The following is a 16,771-nucleotide window of genomic DNA, read 5'->3' as shown; positions in this document are numbered from 1 at the left end:
AACCCAACCACAGTCATCAGGGTAGGGGTTATAACTTATACCCTGGGGGCAAATAAGGTTTTCATAGAAAGCGTTGTCGTAGAAACTTCAAAAAGGACATATTCGATTGGAAATTGAAATGGCTAATGCCCTTTTTAATAGTCGAAAGTAATTGGACGGCAACAATCCCACCATTTATCCAAATACATCCAATCAAAATTTTGAGATGGCCATTTTGTTCAACGCAGTTGAAAGTTCTGGAAACTTGGTCTTTGATGATGACAACCCAACCACAGTCCTCAGGGCAAGGATTATAACTTATACCCTTGGGGCAAATAAGGTTTTCATAGTAAGCGTTGTCATAGAAACTTCAAAAAGGACTCATTCGACTGGAAATTCATCTTTTCAATCGAATTTAATCTTTCCACTTCGATTGGAAATTGAAATGGCTAGTGCCCTAATAAATAAATGAAACCCAAAACGAACAGAAATTACAATAAATAACCGAGTCAAACTCAAAACGAGCAGAAATTCGTGAGTAGGGTTCAAAACTCCTCTGCCTTCCCAAGGCCAGAACATAATTCGCACTTTACTGAAAAAATATAAATGTTTTTTTTTATAACTTTAATAAATCAAATAATATTAACATTTTCATTACTGTAAACTTTCTTTGTTCACTTCTCTGTGAATTATCTACTTCTCTGTACAGTGAGACTTCTTCTCTTTAGGGCCTTATGGTAGCGTTGGCCTATTATCTGGGTTCTACCGGTGGAGGATGTCTAGAACCTCTAACCATCACATAGATTATTTTTAGAGTATAAAGTGTTTATTTATACATATAATACAGTGAATGTACATATGGCGAGGACAGATACAGAATTCGAACTGACTCAAATAATCTAAATTAGTAACTTATATTCAGATACACATCTGGCCATTTGACAGAACTGTAAACTTCTGATAAAGACAATTCGGGTTGGGTTGTTGACCATTGAGCTTCTTCCAGACAGGAAATATTATCGCTTTATTCCAAGAAGTGGGGTTGTCGATTGTTGATATTTTACAATGTTTGTATTTTAGATAGTGGGGTTATTCTGGGTTCAAGTGACCTTGGGAAGAATTATACATATGAATTTCCGACATATACTTATAATTTTAATTATTGGTTTTAACCAAGAAAAACCTATTTCCAAAGTTTATAGATTTTCTCCGGGGTTTTGAAAATCTTTTTTTTTCCAAAAAAAAAAACGATTTTCTATCCTCAAACAAAGGTACACTTAACAAAAACATAAAATAAAATACTGACACTAAAACTGAATCAACAAGACACAGGAAAATATTTTCCCAATTGGCACTTTCATTTCACTTTATATTGTCAAGCTAAGTTCGCATAAAATTCGCATAGCTACACCTAATATAAAAATTTGCACATCGTCAGAATATCTTTTTAAAGAATTTAAGTTTGAACATAACGCTTAAACAAAAATGATAATCTTCAACAGAAACTCAATGAGATTTTCTTTTATTTTCCATATACCAGAACCTTAATTCTTTTCTTTTTTTTTCCAAATTATTAGGTTATTTTACTATCCATAAGATATCAAAAGGAAGTAAATACATCATTTGAAAAAGGTTGGTCAAACATCTTTCGCTTGTCATTTTTATCTTTCTATTTTTCCTATTTCAAAGAAAGAATTTCTCCTGCCTAGTGAATCAGCATAAAAACTAGCTACATCCTCATTTTGACATCAATTCCCAACACCGTTTATACTACAATAACATACTAATCTCTATAATCATCTTACTCTACTTATGTCAATAATTGTTTCAATACTCTCTATAATAAGCTATCCTCAAACTAAGTCCCCTTCTCGAAAAACTGGTTGTTCTACAGCGTTTTTATTATATTGTACTCTTTGAGATTTTCTCTGTTTTCCTATCATGAGCCAGTTTTATTGCCGAATCTACTAGGACACTTGGCAAGACCATTTTAGCTGTTCTAGGGATCCCTTTGTCCTTGCCAACGCCTCCTAGCGGATAACAATAAAGAACACCTTTCTTCAGAAACAGGCCGTCAAAAATTTTCAACAGCCAAGACACAAAATGGTTATCTGTCATTCCCCCTGGCACGGAACTCTTTTCCGCCCTGTCGACTTCTGGCACGGAACTCTTTTCCACCCTGTCTACTATTTTTCTCTCTGGCACGGAACTCTTTTCCGCCCTGTCGACTTCTGGCACGCTCTTTTTCGCCCTGTCGACTATTTTCCATGGTACGAAACCTGCAAGGTTTTCGAGGTTCGGTGATCCACCGCCTACCTCTCTCTTCGCCCATGGGAGCTCAGACCTTCCTTTCCCAGGATCCTCTGAACCCGTTAACCGCTCAGACCTTCCTTTCTCAGGATCCTCTGAACCCGTTAACCGCTGGTCCGTCGGTCGACCGTCGTCCGCCCCTTCACCAGCCAAATCTCTCTCGACACAACGCCTCATTACGTTGGTTCCTAATGAATTCTCAGTTATCTGGTTCCTCGGTCAACCATAGTTCGCCCCTTCACCAGTCTCATCTCTCTCGACACAACGCCTCATTACGTCGGTTTTTAATAATAAATTTCTCGTCTCTCTTGATAATACGCCTTTCTAGATCAGTGCCTTATAAAAAAATTGTCAGTTTCTCGTCATAAGTTTTTTTTCCTAAAATTTCTGCTTAAATTCCTAATATGATCCCTACATTCTGCACTAAAAAAAAATCTACCTATCCCCTTGGTCACGTTTTACGTCAGGCCAGTTCTGACGGAGTCCTTCATTCTGTCCTGTCCAACGAAATTCAGTATTTACGATTTCTGAAAAAAAATTTCTGCTTTTCTTCACCAATTGCGTTTTCAATAGTTTTAAAACGCTACGCTTCATAATCAGAATCATAATCATTATGGTATTCTAATAAATATCTTTTAATATTTAGTCTCGACCCTTCAATAAAACAATCCAGGCCTATACTATCAGAATAACCTACTGATACGCCATACCCAGATCGATATGATTTTGTGGCAATCTCCACCCTCTTATAAAACTGATACACTGTTTCATTGGATAATTGCCTCAATTCAGCTAAATCTTTGAATTTCTTTCCAGCTGTCTTTCCTGGTAAATATGCCTGCGTCATTTCCTTTTCAAGTTCCTCTAAATTGATAGTATTGGAGGAATCTCTATCCTCAAAAAAATTAAGTAATGGCCCTGTTACTCTAAGCGGTACTGCATCTATCGTCTGCGCGTCTGACCAGCCTAGCAATTTTTTTACCCTTCTCAATTGGCTAACAAAAGGTTTTATAAATTTTGCATTTTCAAGAACTGGAATATTTCCCAGGAGATCCATTACTGACCCAGTTACTCTTTGATTCAAATTCTCCTTTTTGGTCTTATCCTCAATAGGTTTATCTGTTATATCATCCTCAGAATTATCCCCCATATTTACACTACTTCTTACCGTGGCATTTTCTTTTGCCATTAAATTACCCACAGTAGTCAAAAATTTTACGATTAAAGTGGGATTATAGTCCCGACTTGAAGAATCAAAATTCAAAGGGATATTTAAACCTTTACTTCTTATTCCTTTGAAAAAGGATGAAGCAATATCTTTGTAAAATTCAGGATATGAAGGATCTGAAATTGGAATTGCGCTCATTTTAAATGAGAGAAAAAAAATATTAGTAAAACAAATTAATTAAGTCAACGCTCTAAAAACAAGTACAAATTGTTATTCAACACTCCTAACAGATTTCCTACTCGCGTGCGAACTTAAAATGCATGACTTACTTTCGTAAATTGTCCTTCGACGTTCTTCACTTTTTTTTCAAAAACTGGAATCTGGAGCGGGAACCTTAAATTGAAGCGGGAACCTGGAACCTGGAACTGAACTGGAACCTGGAACTGAAGCTGGAACGACGACACTTTAGGTGACGAGCCTCAAAAGAAATTGATAACTGCAATCCTCTCCGGCAAAAACCGCTGCCACCACATTGTAAAGTTTCTTTGTTCACCTTTCTGTGAATTGTCTATTTCTCTGCACAGTGAGACCTCTACTTTTTAGGGCCTTACGGTAGCGTTAGCCTTGTATTTGGGTTCTACTGGTGGAGGATGTCTAGAACCTTTAACCATCACATAGATTATGTTTAGAGTGTAAAGCGTTTATTTATACATATAATACAGTGAATGTACATATGGCGAGGACAGATACAGAATTCGAACTGACTCAAATAATCTAAATTGGTAACTTATATTCAGCACAATCTGCAGATACACATCTGGGCATTTGACAGAACTGTAAACTTCTGATAAAGAGAATTCGGGTTGGGTTGTTGACCATTGAGCTTCTTCCAGACAGGAAATATTATCGCTTTATTCCAAGAAGTGGGGTTGTCGATTGTTGATATTTTACAATGTTTGTATTTTAGATAGTGGGGTTATTCTGGGTTCAAGTGACCTTGGGAAGGATTATACATATGAATTTCTGACATATACTTAGAATTTTAATTATTGGTTTTAACCAAGAAAAACCTATTTCCAAAGTTTACATTACTAAATATTAGTATATGTATATTAAACTGATAATGCACATTCATTTGTATTCCTTCAGTAAAGTGCAAATTATGTTCTGGCCTTGGGAAGGCATAGGTGTTTTGAACCCTACTGATGTTAATTTCTACTCGTTTTGAGTTTGACTCGGTTATTTATTGTAATTTCTGTTCGTTTTTGGTTTCATTTATTTATCGATGCTGATTTGTGGTAGTTTCATGCTTGGCAGATTATTTGATTTTATTTTTGCTCATTTTTGGTTTAATGGAATTCTTTACTTTTCTTTGAAAAAAATATTTTGTGGAAAAAGTTTTTTTAATTAATTAAATAAAAAAAAGTTTTTTTAACTGAAAATAAAGAGCGACATTTAAACTTAACGCTCTTTACGCTACGTTTCTTATTGTTTGAAAAAGTAAAGTTGTGAGACAAAGTCAAACTTTAGCGTAAAGAGCGAGGCGCTGAGGAAGGGACAGCCCCTTCCATATACGGAATAATTTCTTTTCGTTTTAAGTTTTAATGTCGCTTCTTACTTTCAGTTTAAAGAAACTTGTTTTTTCAGTTTAATTTCTGAACGTTTTTGAATTAATATAGCTTTGATTTTGGCTAACCGTACATGAATAATTAAAACGAAATTTACATATTAATTTTACTTTTTTTGGCTAAATGGCTATTTCGAAATTTGGTTCTGACGTAACTTACGAATTAACTTGCGTAACGAATTTCTATATTCTTATATTTTTATTACATATATTAGGGGGTTCACCCCCTAGTCAATACCTCTGTCTTTACACTAAAGTTTAAATTTTGTTCCAATTCTTTAAGAATGACCCCTTAATCCCAAAGTCCGTTAACTATAATAAATAGCTCTGATTGAAGTGCAAAAAAAAACTTTAGCGTAAAGAGTGAGGTAATGAATAGGGGTGAACCGAATCATAAACGTAATAATTTCTGTTCGTTTTGAATTTTGATGCTGCTCCTTACTTTCAGTTGAAAAAATTGTTTTTTTTATTTAATTTCTGATGGTTTTGTTAAATAATTCTGGGAAATCCGGCACCCCCTTCTTAGCAATGTCCCTTCCCCTATGAAAACTTTCTCCATGGAAAGATTTTTCCGCTTAACCCCCCCCCCCCCCATCCCCTCCCACCTATTACCAGAAAAATCCCCCCTGAAAACTTCTGTATACTTGCTAATAAACAATACTATATGTAAACATTTGGTCGAGATATTTATTTCAATATCTGTTCATTTTGGTCTTCATTTTTTCTTTAGTAATATTTTTTGGTTATTTGGAGTAGGAATTATCCTGAGAAATGAGAAATTGCAAATACGTCCTTTTGACAACCTGGATACACATAGTTGCATTTTGATTAAGTTTAGTATCTCCCTTAACATTCCCTGAAAGTGTAAACTTATTACTCTTATTTATTCCTGAGATATTGCAGACGTGCCACTTTGAGAACCGGAATGCATGTCGTGTCTTTTGATTTAGTTAGTTGATCATATTTATATAATTAATTTTAAACTTAATAAATGTTTAAGTCTTAATAAAAATTTAAGCCCAGATACGTATTTTTTGACAAACTGAATGCACATAGTGTTTTTTGATTTAGTGCATCATCCCCCTCAATATTTTCGGAACTTTCAACTTATTAACTTCAGTCATTCGTGAGATATTGTAGATAAGCCCTTTTGACAACCTGGATACACTATGCCAGTTTGACAAGCAGTACACAGTTAAACTCTTTTGATTCAGTCCAACAGTTTTACTTGTAGTTACAAAGATGCAGTAGTATTTGCAGTCACAGTCGCAATCACAGTAGTAGTAGTGGTACTAATGGCTGCAGTCACAGTCGCAAGTAATAGCAGTTGCAGTCACGAGTTGTCGCATTCTTTGTCAAAATTTGTCGCACTCACAGTCGTAAGTAGTAGCAATTTCAGTTAAAAGCAGTGGTATTCGGAAGTAGCCACAGTTACAGTCGAGTTGCATTGGTATTCGCAGTCCCAGTCATAAGTTGTTGCACTTGCAATCCCTTTGTAGGAAAACAAAGATAAATTAGCCTTTGTCGCAGTCATATTCACAGTCATAAGTAGTTGCAGCCAGTAATAGTCGCTTTCCCGGCTCCTAGTAGTTGTAGTTGAAGTCACAACTAGTCACACTGCTCCTAAGATATTGTAGATACGTCCGTTGATGGCCTGGATGCACGTAGTGTCTTTTCACTTAGTTTAACTTCCCCCTCAGTATTCCCTGTAGATTCACCTTAATACCCTTAGACTTTCTTGACACACCTAGGATCAAACATTCCTCTTCTTTCTAAGTGATGACTCCTGTATTTAAACAAGAGGCAAGTTGTATATGCTACAATCCTTTCCCCGGGGGCTGTGGGGGGACATGGCATCCATAAAAGTATAAATATTAGACCTTTAATAAATTTGAACATGGTGGCTATTTCACAATTTTGGTCAGTGTTGTGGTGGGCATCGATCATAGACAAGGAAGTCCTTTGCCCTCCAAGCACTATTCAACAGGCCCTGAAACTATCAACTTAATACCCTCAGACGTTTCTGAGATAGTGCTCATGCACCCTATTGACAGTCCATATGTACATAGTGTATTTTGATTTTGTTCAACATCCCCACCAACATTTTCTGGAAGTAATCTGATACAGAATCCTTTAATTTAGATAAAATATCTTTTGATTTAGTTCAGCATCCCCCTCAAATTTACTGAAATTTTCAGCACGCCTTGGAACTTTGGGCGTCTTTAGCGTCTTAATTTTGCTTATGTGTCTGCATTTGTCGCCACACTGGACGATTTTGTCGATACATTCTTTATGTCCCCCCTTCAAAGTCAAAACCCTAGCTTCGCCCTTGTCATTAGTAGTAGTAGCAGAAGTAGTAATAGCCGTAGTGGTAGTGGTAGTAATAGTAGTATTAGTAGTAGCAGTAGTAGTAATAGAATTAGAAGTAATGAAAACAGTCATAGTCGTAGTCGCAATTGGACTAGTAGCAGTAGTAGTAAAAGTAATAATAGCTGTCACAATCGCGGTCGCAATAAGAGTACTCGCAATAGCAGAAGTAGTAGTTGTGGTCAAAAGTAGTCGTATTAGCAGTCAAAAGTAGCCCATTTCACAGTTGCAAGTAGTTGCTGTCCCACTCAAAAGTATTTGTAGTCACAAATAGTACAGAAATTATTCCGTATATGAGGTGCGCTGCCCTTTCCTCAACCTCTTTACGCTCTTTACTTGCTCTTTACGATAAAATCTCAAAGCTCTTTAATTGATTACTTTTAGTTCAAATTCAATGGCCATTGTGTTTGAGCTTTCTTTTTTAAAGAATTATGACTTGGAATACTTCTCATTAAATTCTGCGGCCGTTTTGTTTGAGGAGTCTTGATTAAAGAATTGTGATAAAAAGGCAAGCTTTAGCCTAAAGAGCGAGGGTTGAAGAAGGGGAATTCCCCCTTATATATAGAACAATTTCTATTCGTTTTAAGTTTTAAGCCTTGTTCCTAACTTTCAGCTGTTTTTTTTTTAATTTAATTTCTGGCCGTTTTCAATTCATACCAGGAAATTTCCTCCTCCTGCCCATATAAAAATTTTCCCTGGAAAATTATTCTGAGAAACGTTCCTCGCCATAGAAATCCTTTCTGAAAATCACCCTCACCCCCAGATAGTTAGCCTTAAAAAGTTTTCTATACTTCCCAATAACAAATCCTATATATGAACAATGAGCAAACTGTATAACTTACAGCGTGTTCCACAGGGACTATGGGGTAATGTCATCCCAAAAGGCATTGTTATTGGACCTTTCAACCATGCTGAATCAAATGGTTATTTCAAAATTTTGATTAGATGTGTTTGGGGAAAATGGCGCAAAGGAGGGTTGATAGTTGCCCTCTATTCCTTTTGGTTAATTTAAAAGGGCACTAGAACTTTTGATTTTCGTTCTAATGAGCCCTCTCGTCATCTTCTAGGACCGTTGGTTCGATTAATCATTTTTTGAAAAAAAAAACACAAAAAAATACATCCGTGATCTTTCTTATGGTAAATGATGCAAAATTCCACAGTTTTGTAGATAGGACCTTGAAATCTCTACAGTAGAGGTTCACTGATATGTTGAATCTGATGGTACGATTTTTAATAAGATCACTTATTTTTTTCGGTGGGGTGTCCCCTTTTTTCAAAATCAGTCAAATTTTTTCAGGGTCGTCAATAGTAAAATCTTTCGGTAAATCTGTTGAATTTTTACGTTAATACTCTTAGCCTTTTCGGACGCGCTCAGGGTCAAGCATTCCCCCCTTCCCAATGATAAATCATATATGCAAGCAACGAGCCCATTGCATAATTTATCAAATTTGTCCTGGAGCTGTTGGGGTCATGGTGGCCCTGGAGAAATATCTATTGGACCTTTTGACTATTTTCAAAAAATTGGTCATCTCAACATTTCTATCAGTGTTTAGGCGGGAAAGGGGGGGGGGGTTCTGTAAAGAGTAAGAGTGTCTGGTTGCCCTCCAATCAATTTTTCAAAATGCCCCTGAATATACCTGAAATATACCGGAATATACCTGAAAACTTCAACTTTATATCCTTCGCTGTTCCTGAGATATCGCTGACACACATAGTGTGTTTTGACTTTTTTTCAAGATTTGCCTCAACATTTCCTGTTTCACCTTAATACCTTAAGCCTTTTGGGGGACCCAGGGTCAAATATGACCCCCTTTCCCTGTTAGTCGCCCTATGTGTAAACAATGGGCAACTGCATAACGTACAGTCCATGCCCCAGGGGCTGTAGGGGGGGGGGTCAGGTCATCCCCGGAGGCATAGTTATTTGAAATTTGGGCTATTTTGAACAAAATGGCAATATATTGATTGGATGTCTTTGGGGGAGGGTAGATAAAAAAGGCATCGAAGGGTAGCTGGTTGCCTTCCAATCACTTTTGAGTCTTCAAAATGGCACTAAAACTTTCAATTTTCAATTGAATGAGTCCCTTTCAAAGCTTCTACGACGATCCGCTTCATGTGAAGTGGCTTTCCAAAAAATAAATAAATATACGATACATTGAAGCTTTATGGCTCTTTACTAAAGGCAACGCTAGAGTGTTGCCTCTGATAGGAGACTCCAGAATATAAGAAACTTCTCCCTTCCCACAAGAATCCTCTTGCCTGGAAAGTGTCAAGATCATTGTTATACTTTTGATATTACACCTAATACTAATCGAGAATAATAGATTATTTTAATCAATCAGTTTGCACGCCAAAATCACAGAGACCATATCAATGTTATTTTTGAACGCTTGTTTCATTATTTGGAACGAGTAATGAAAATTTTGCAGTTGGAGCTAAAAGTATCCTCCTCCGTACTTTTTTACAAGAAGAATTCGTAAACAGGAAGTAAGATTCTTTCTAGAAAGGTGCCAAGATTTAAGTAGTGATATAGAAAGTGCATTAGCAGATCTTTGAATTCTGAAAGCTTAAATAAACAAACTGGATTTGCTTATGCCTTGTAAGTGATAAATAATCTATTTCTGGAAACTGTAGGAGGCTTTCTAAGACCTTAATCTTTTAAAATGTATTTCTGTTCCATTTACATTGAACAAAGAAGCTAAGGTTTGTTGATGTTACGTGAATTGTATCAATGAGAACGGTTTCTGTCGTTGATGACACTTCAAACTTAGAACGATACTAAGGGCCCTTTTCGTACTCATATGCCAGTGGTGACTGACCTAACCAAACTGAAAATGTGATAATGACCTCTTAGTAAAGCATGACCATAGTAGTACTAATGCTGAAGGGTTCAGCATTGAAATGGGTCAAGCCCATTATTTAGCTTGAAGAAAACAATCCTAATAAATTATGACTCTTTAAAGGCAGCAACAAGAAAATTAATCTATGCATATGAAAATAAGACATTACTGTCTTCGTAGATACTTATTCATTGTTTGGGTCTTCAATGCAGCTTTGTTTAGTGTATTTAAAGCTCAATATTTACTTGTAAAAATCCTTGAACTAATATCTAAATTGGTAGGTTAGATAAGATAAGGTATTTATTTTTAAAAAAATCTCTATCACAAGCCCACTAAGGGCTGAATTGGGACTTCGGAGTCGACAAATCTTATGGTTGCACTAAACCAGGCAAAAAAACAACAACGAAAAGGAAAAATTTTAATAAATAATCATTTATGAGTCAATAAATTTTTATTTAATATGTAAGCAACTCCTGGAGCGCTCTGAAAAATTTCCTTTCATAGTGAGAATGAACAAAGTCCATTTGTTTTTGTTTGCTGTTAAAACATTTTACCTACCAGCTATAAAGATTACCATATCAAACTGTAGTTGGCCAAGCGCAAAGGTTCATTAAACTGCTCTCTATATCTTCGTTTCTCCCGTATTTTTCCTTCCTTATTGCCTAATTCTTCTGTCTTTTTTCGGGAGGTGGGAGGGGGCTTGAAAACCCGTCTACTTCTCCTAAGCCTCCTGGTCAAGGCTTAGACCGAAACATATACCTCAACAATTGTCTGTTTTTGGTATTGCTTACTTGTTTCTGAAAGCAGTTTACCTTTGGGAGCCCATATTTTGGAAACTTGAAAACTTTAAAACTAGGTTTCAGGCTGGGTCGGAAATCCTTTATCTGAGAGGCACGGGCTCGATTCCTAGCGTGGGCGGTTATTTAATTTGGGAGAGGGTCAGTGGCATGACTCTGTAATTTCAGCCAGAGTCAACCCAGCTCCAAATTGGTACTTAAAGAAATCTGAAGAAGGTAAGCAAGAAGGGTGTGCGAAAGCACAGGATGGTTGGCTCCCAACCACCCGTGGCCCTTCCTGACTGAAGGGCCACGAAATGGAGACCAGCACTGCCAGTTTGGACTTGAAGGGTCTAGTGCCGTCATATTTGGAAATTTTGGAAATTGCTTTTGTTTGGACTTATTGTGCTTTAGTACTGAACTCTCTGAACATATATCTACAAAATCTCATAGACCTTAGATCCATCTTTGCCTCCAGAGGTACCCAGGTCATCAAGAAGGAGCCGCAAATCTTCCCGCAGCTTTGCTGCTGCCAATATATCCTCCAACTGGGGCTGGATTGAGATGCTTATTTTTCGCGGATCTGTCTGATACGTTCCGTGCACGGTGTTTCCAGGTCTGTCTCTGCACTTCTTACGCGATGGTTGTCAGTGGAGCACTACTTTCTGTAGTCGGGGATTATCCATACGTAGTACGTATCCAAGGTATCTCCATCAGCGAACTCTTATGACATCTGTGACAAGAGCGTTTTAAATAATATCTAAATTCATTTCTTGATATCAACTTTTTAAAGCTATATCAAAAAGAAACTTGTGGAATTTGCTACAAATGTACTGGGTGTATTACAACGTTTTCGTCCTCCTCCCTTCACTTTTCACTTATAGCCTACAGCCATTTAATAGTAAAACTATGTTAATAGAACGGAGATAACAGAACTTTTTGGCCTCAGCCTTTACTCAGTACGGTAAGTCCACTCACAATGACAAAAAATGTAAATAAAGTATTTGGACGTTACTATAATTTTAAATAGGTCTGCCGCTCCTTTGCTAAGAATGTGTAAATATTATCTACATGAATTTTCATGACAATACTCTTTTTTTGAAATTTGGATATATTGTTTTTCCGCAATCTTGAGGTGAAAGGCCATCGGATAGCCTGAATAATGTTCTCTTTGTTGAGAGATTAAATTTAAAAAAAAAAGTTTGTTCAACTGAAAGTAAGGAGCAACATTAAAATTTAAAACAAACAGAAATTATTGCGTATATGAAGGGGATTGATCCCTCCTTGACACCTTGTTCTTTACGCTAAAGTTTTTTAGTACTTTTAAAAAACCTTCCTATTGTTCTAATTAAATGACCCTTGTATTTCGGGAGTTGTTCTTAAAGAATTGGAACAAAATTCAAACTTTAGCATAAAGAGCGAGGTGTTGAGGAGGGAGCAATCCCCTTCATATATGTAATAACTTCTGTTCGTTTTAAGTTTTAATGTTGCTCCTTACTTTCAGTTGAAAAAGCTTGTTTTTTGTAATTTAATTTCTGATCGTTTTTAAGTAATTCTAAGGAATCTGGCCCCACCTCCACGGAGAAATCCCCCTCCCCACGGAAATATCCTCTAGACAATTCAATCCTGGTGACAATCTAACCCGAACAATTACCCTTAACAACTCCAAGCGTAAAATTGAGACGGAAAAGAGAAAACAAGATATTTAAAAAAAAAATTATAGGAATTCTGGCAAATTCCCCCCGTTTATAATTTTCCCTGACAAGTTAACCCCCTGGAAAGTTCTGTCTCCATATAAAATTCTCCCGTGGAAACATCCGTAGCAAAAAATTTGCCCCATCCCCACCCGAAAGTGTATACATACTTCGCAATAACAAATACTGTGTGTTAAAAATGGGCAAATTTTATAAGTTAAACACCTTTCCTTTCGGGCTGTGGGAGTGGTGGGGGTGTCATGTTATATCCAAAGGCATAGTTATTGGGCCTTTAAACTATGATGAGCAAAATGGCTATCTCAAAGTTTTGATCGGACAACTTTGGGAAAAAGGGGCGGTGGAGGGGGCAAGGCTGCCCTCCAATCTTTTTGGTCGCTCAAAAAGGGCACTAGAACTTTTAATTTCTGTTCGAATAAGCCCTCTCACAATATTCTAGGAAATTTGGGTCGATACGATCACCCCAGAAGAAAAAAAAACACGCATCCGTGATCTTTCTTCTGGTAAAAAATACAAAAATTCCAGATTTTAACAAACAGGACCTTGAAACCACTACAGTAGGGTTTTCTGATACGCTCAATCTGATGGTATGATTTTTATTAAGATTCTAATACTTTTAGGGGGTGTTGCCCCCTTTTCTCGGAAATCAGCCAAATTTTTCTCAGGCGCGTAGTCTTTAATCAGTAAGACTAAAATTAATGAAACTGATTCATTTGAAATCAGCATAATAAGCCGATTCTTTTGATATATGTATTGGTATCAAAATTATGTTTTTTTGAGTTTTGGTTACTATTGAGCCGGTTCGCTCCTTACTGACAGTTCGTTACCACGAACTGTTTGATAAAGAAATTTGACAAGAAAAGACCGAGTTCAGATGTAATGAGAGATGACCGACAAAAGAATAACGATTAAAGTTGGACTTTATTTAGACTATGCCTGAACAGCATAAACACTCCGGTCTACTAGTCACCCACTGGCTCTAAGGACTTAACTAATCAGCCCACAACATATATGTAAACCCTTGGGTTTCAAAATTTCTTTTAATTTATCTTGAGTCTTATCCCCTTATCGCACGGAAGTAGAATGGGGGGTGCTAGTCCGGTACGAACACCATATATGGGCATAGAGTCATTAGGGAGAACACGTGGTAATGCCAGTCCCGTACGTACACCATATATGGACATAGAGTCATTAGGGAGAACACGTGGTAATGTCAGTCCTGTACGAACACCAAATATGTGCATAGAGTCATTAGTGAGAACACGTGGTAATGTCAGCCCCGTACGTACACCAAATATGGGCATAGAGTCATTAGGGAGAACACGTGGTAATGTCAGTCCCGTACGTACACCAAATATGGGCATAGAGTCATTAGGGAGAACACGTGGTTAATGGGGTCAATGACCTAAATTTATCAACAACAACATCGACCTTGACATTCGCTGAGAGCGTGCACTTACAACAACAACAACATCGACCTTGGAACACCTGTGCTGTCGACCTCAATTCACCTATCGTGAATCAATAATTCCCCTTAGAAACAACAAATTAATTCCCCTTTCTTGACAGATCAATCAACCAATGACATCATCTGTCAGACTTTAAAAATTTTCGCCTAGAAACGATTTTCCAGGAATAGATCCAAGTCATTAATGTCTTTGCCTCGGAAACAACGCTTTTGGTCGAACTCCAAAGGATATTAATAGCCAAAGGCCATGGAAACAATTCTCCAAGAAACATCTTAGCGATGAATTGTTTTAGCGCGGGAATCAGGTTTCTTATTAATTTGAAATGTATTAGCGCAGAGATGCCAAAAACAAAAGGAACACGCTGAATTACGTTTAGGGATTATTTGGGCGAAACTGTTTTAGACAGGTTATGGAACTATTTCGGCGAAACAGTTAGAGTCATTTTAAAAGATGATTTTTGAAGAGATTTTAGAAGAGAATTTAATGGTGAAACTCTGTGGTCGTTATAATACACAAGTTTCATTTGAACAGTGTTGTGAGGTCCTCTAACCCAACCCAAAGGGTTCCAATCCTCCTCCCCCAACCCCGCAGGCCGCCCCCGGGCCGCAAAGGTCCCCCCAGCTCCCAAAGGGCCACCGGCGCCCCCAAAGGCCCACCCATCCCCCCAAAAGCCATCCCCGGGCCCCCCAAAGGCCCATCGAGCTCCCAAAGGACCAACAGGGTCCCAAAGGCCCTCCACCGGTCCCCAAATGTCCCCCAGGCCCCCAACTGCCCCTCCGGACCCCCAAAGGCCCTCCCTGTGCCCAAAAGGCCCTCCCTGTGCCCCAAAGGCCCTCCCTCGGCCCCCAAAGGTCCCCCAGACCAGAGAAGCGCTGCCTGGATGCGCCGTGGGCCAGGAAAAAACCGCAGGATGTGCCGCAGGGATGCGCCGCGGGTCAGGAAAGCGCCGCAGGATGCGCCGGAGGGATGCGCCGCATGGATGCGCCACAGGGATGCGCCGCAGGGATGCGCCGCAGGAATGCGCTGCAGGAATGCGCCGCAGGGATGCGCCGCAGGGATGCGCCGCAAGGATGCGCCGCAAAAAAAAGTAAACTAAAAAGGAAAAATTTCGAAATGTTATCCCCCAAACGCCCTTCTCAGACCCCCAAAGGCCCTCCCCTAGTCCTCAAAGGTCCCCCGGGCTCCCAAAGGGCCAACCGACCCCCAAGGGTCCCCCGGACCCCCAAAGGTCCTCCCCCGGTCCCCAAAGGTCTACTGGGCTCCCAAAGGCCCTCCCCTAGTCCTCAAAGGTCCCCCGGGCTCCCAAAAGACCACTCAATCCTCAAGGGCCCCCGGATCCCCAAACGCCCTCCCTGGGCCCCAAAGGTCCTCCCCCGGTCCCCATACATGCACACAAAAACTTACACACACACAAAAACTTACACACACACACAAAAACTTACACACACACATAAAAACTTATACACACACACAAAAACTTACACACACACGCAGAAAATTACACACACACACACAAAAACTTACACACACACACACACACACACAAACTTCCAAAAGAAAACGAAAAAAAAACTGAAGACAAAAACTAAAATGAACACAACAACTTATAAACAAAAACACACACAAAACTCAAACACTCACACACACACACGAAAACTAACACACACACGCCAAAACTTACACACACACACAAAAAATTACACACACTCACACAAATACACAAAAAATAAAACATTAACACAAAAAAAAACTTACAAACTCAAAATAAATTAAAAACACAAACACATACACACAAAAAAATTACACACACACACGAAAAAACAAACACACACGCCAAAAAATACTCACCAACAAAACTACACACATAGAAAAACTCACAAACATAAAAACTTATACAAAAAAAAACAAAAAAAACTTGCACACAAACAAAATTACACACACACACACACACACACACACACACAAACTAACAAAAACACAAAAAAAACTTACAACCACACACAAAATATAAGACACACAACACCTTACACACACACACAAAAAAACTTACACCCACACGCAAAAACTTACATGCACACAAAAACTTACATGCACACAAAAACTTACACACACACAAAAACTAAAACACACACACACACAAGAAAACTGACACACACACGCCAAAACTTACACACCCACTCAAAAACTAACACACCCATACACAAAAACTTAAAAACACACACACACAAAAAAACAAACACATGCACCCTAAAACTAAAAATCACACAAAAACTTACATGCACACAAAAACTTACACACACACACACACACACAAAACTAACAAACACGCACACTAACAAACAAACAAACACGCAAAAACAAAAACACAAAAAAAAAAATCCACACACACACACAAAAACAAAAAAAACCAAAAAAATGAAAAAACAAAAAAACTCACACACACACGCAAAAAAAATTACACACACAAACACAGACATAACGTACAAACACACAAAACACAACTAACACACACGCCACAAAAAAAAC

At 38.1% G+C, this 16,771-nt stretch overlaps 1 protein-coding gene across 3 annotated transcripts in view; it reads left to right on the top strand.

Annotated features, from left to right (window-relative positions):
* The window catches only part of zormin (spectrin and immunoglobulin domain-containing protein zormin), a 168,240-nt gene that overhangs the window by 11,825 nt on the left and 139,644 nt on the right, over window positions 1–16,771 (top strand). The window contains exon 1 of one of the 3 annotated variants that reach the window (XM_089097976.1): window positions 9,985–10,047. The exons of the other annotated variants lie outside the window; for them this stretch is intronic. The gene's annotated coding sequence lies outside the window, so the exon portion shown is untranslated. Of the gene's footprint in view, window positions 1–9,984; window positions 10,048–16,771 lie in introns of those variants that run through there. 3 annotated transcript variants of the gene reach the window in all.

The sequence above is a fragment of the Artemia sp. Qi Xiang Cuo genome, chromosome 12 (genome assembly GCF_049724085.1).
Source record: "Artemia sp. Qi Xiang Cuo chromosome 12, ASM4972408v1, whole genome shotgun sequence".
NCBI lineage: Eukaryota > Metazoa > Arthropoda > Branchiopoda > Anostraca > Artemiidae > Artemia > Artemia sp. Qi Xiang Cuo.
The sequence above is the reverse complement of the archived record's forward strand: the minus strand, read 5'-3'. Positions and strand labels throughout refer to the sequence as shown.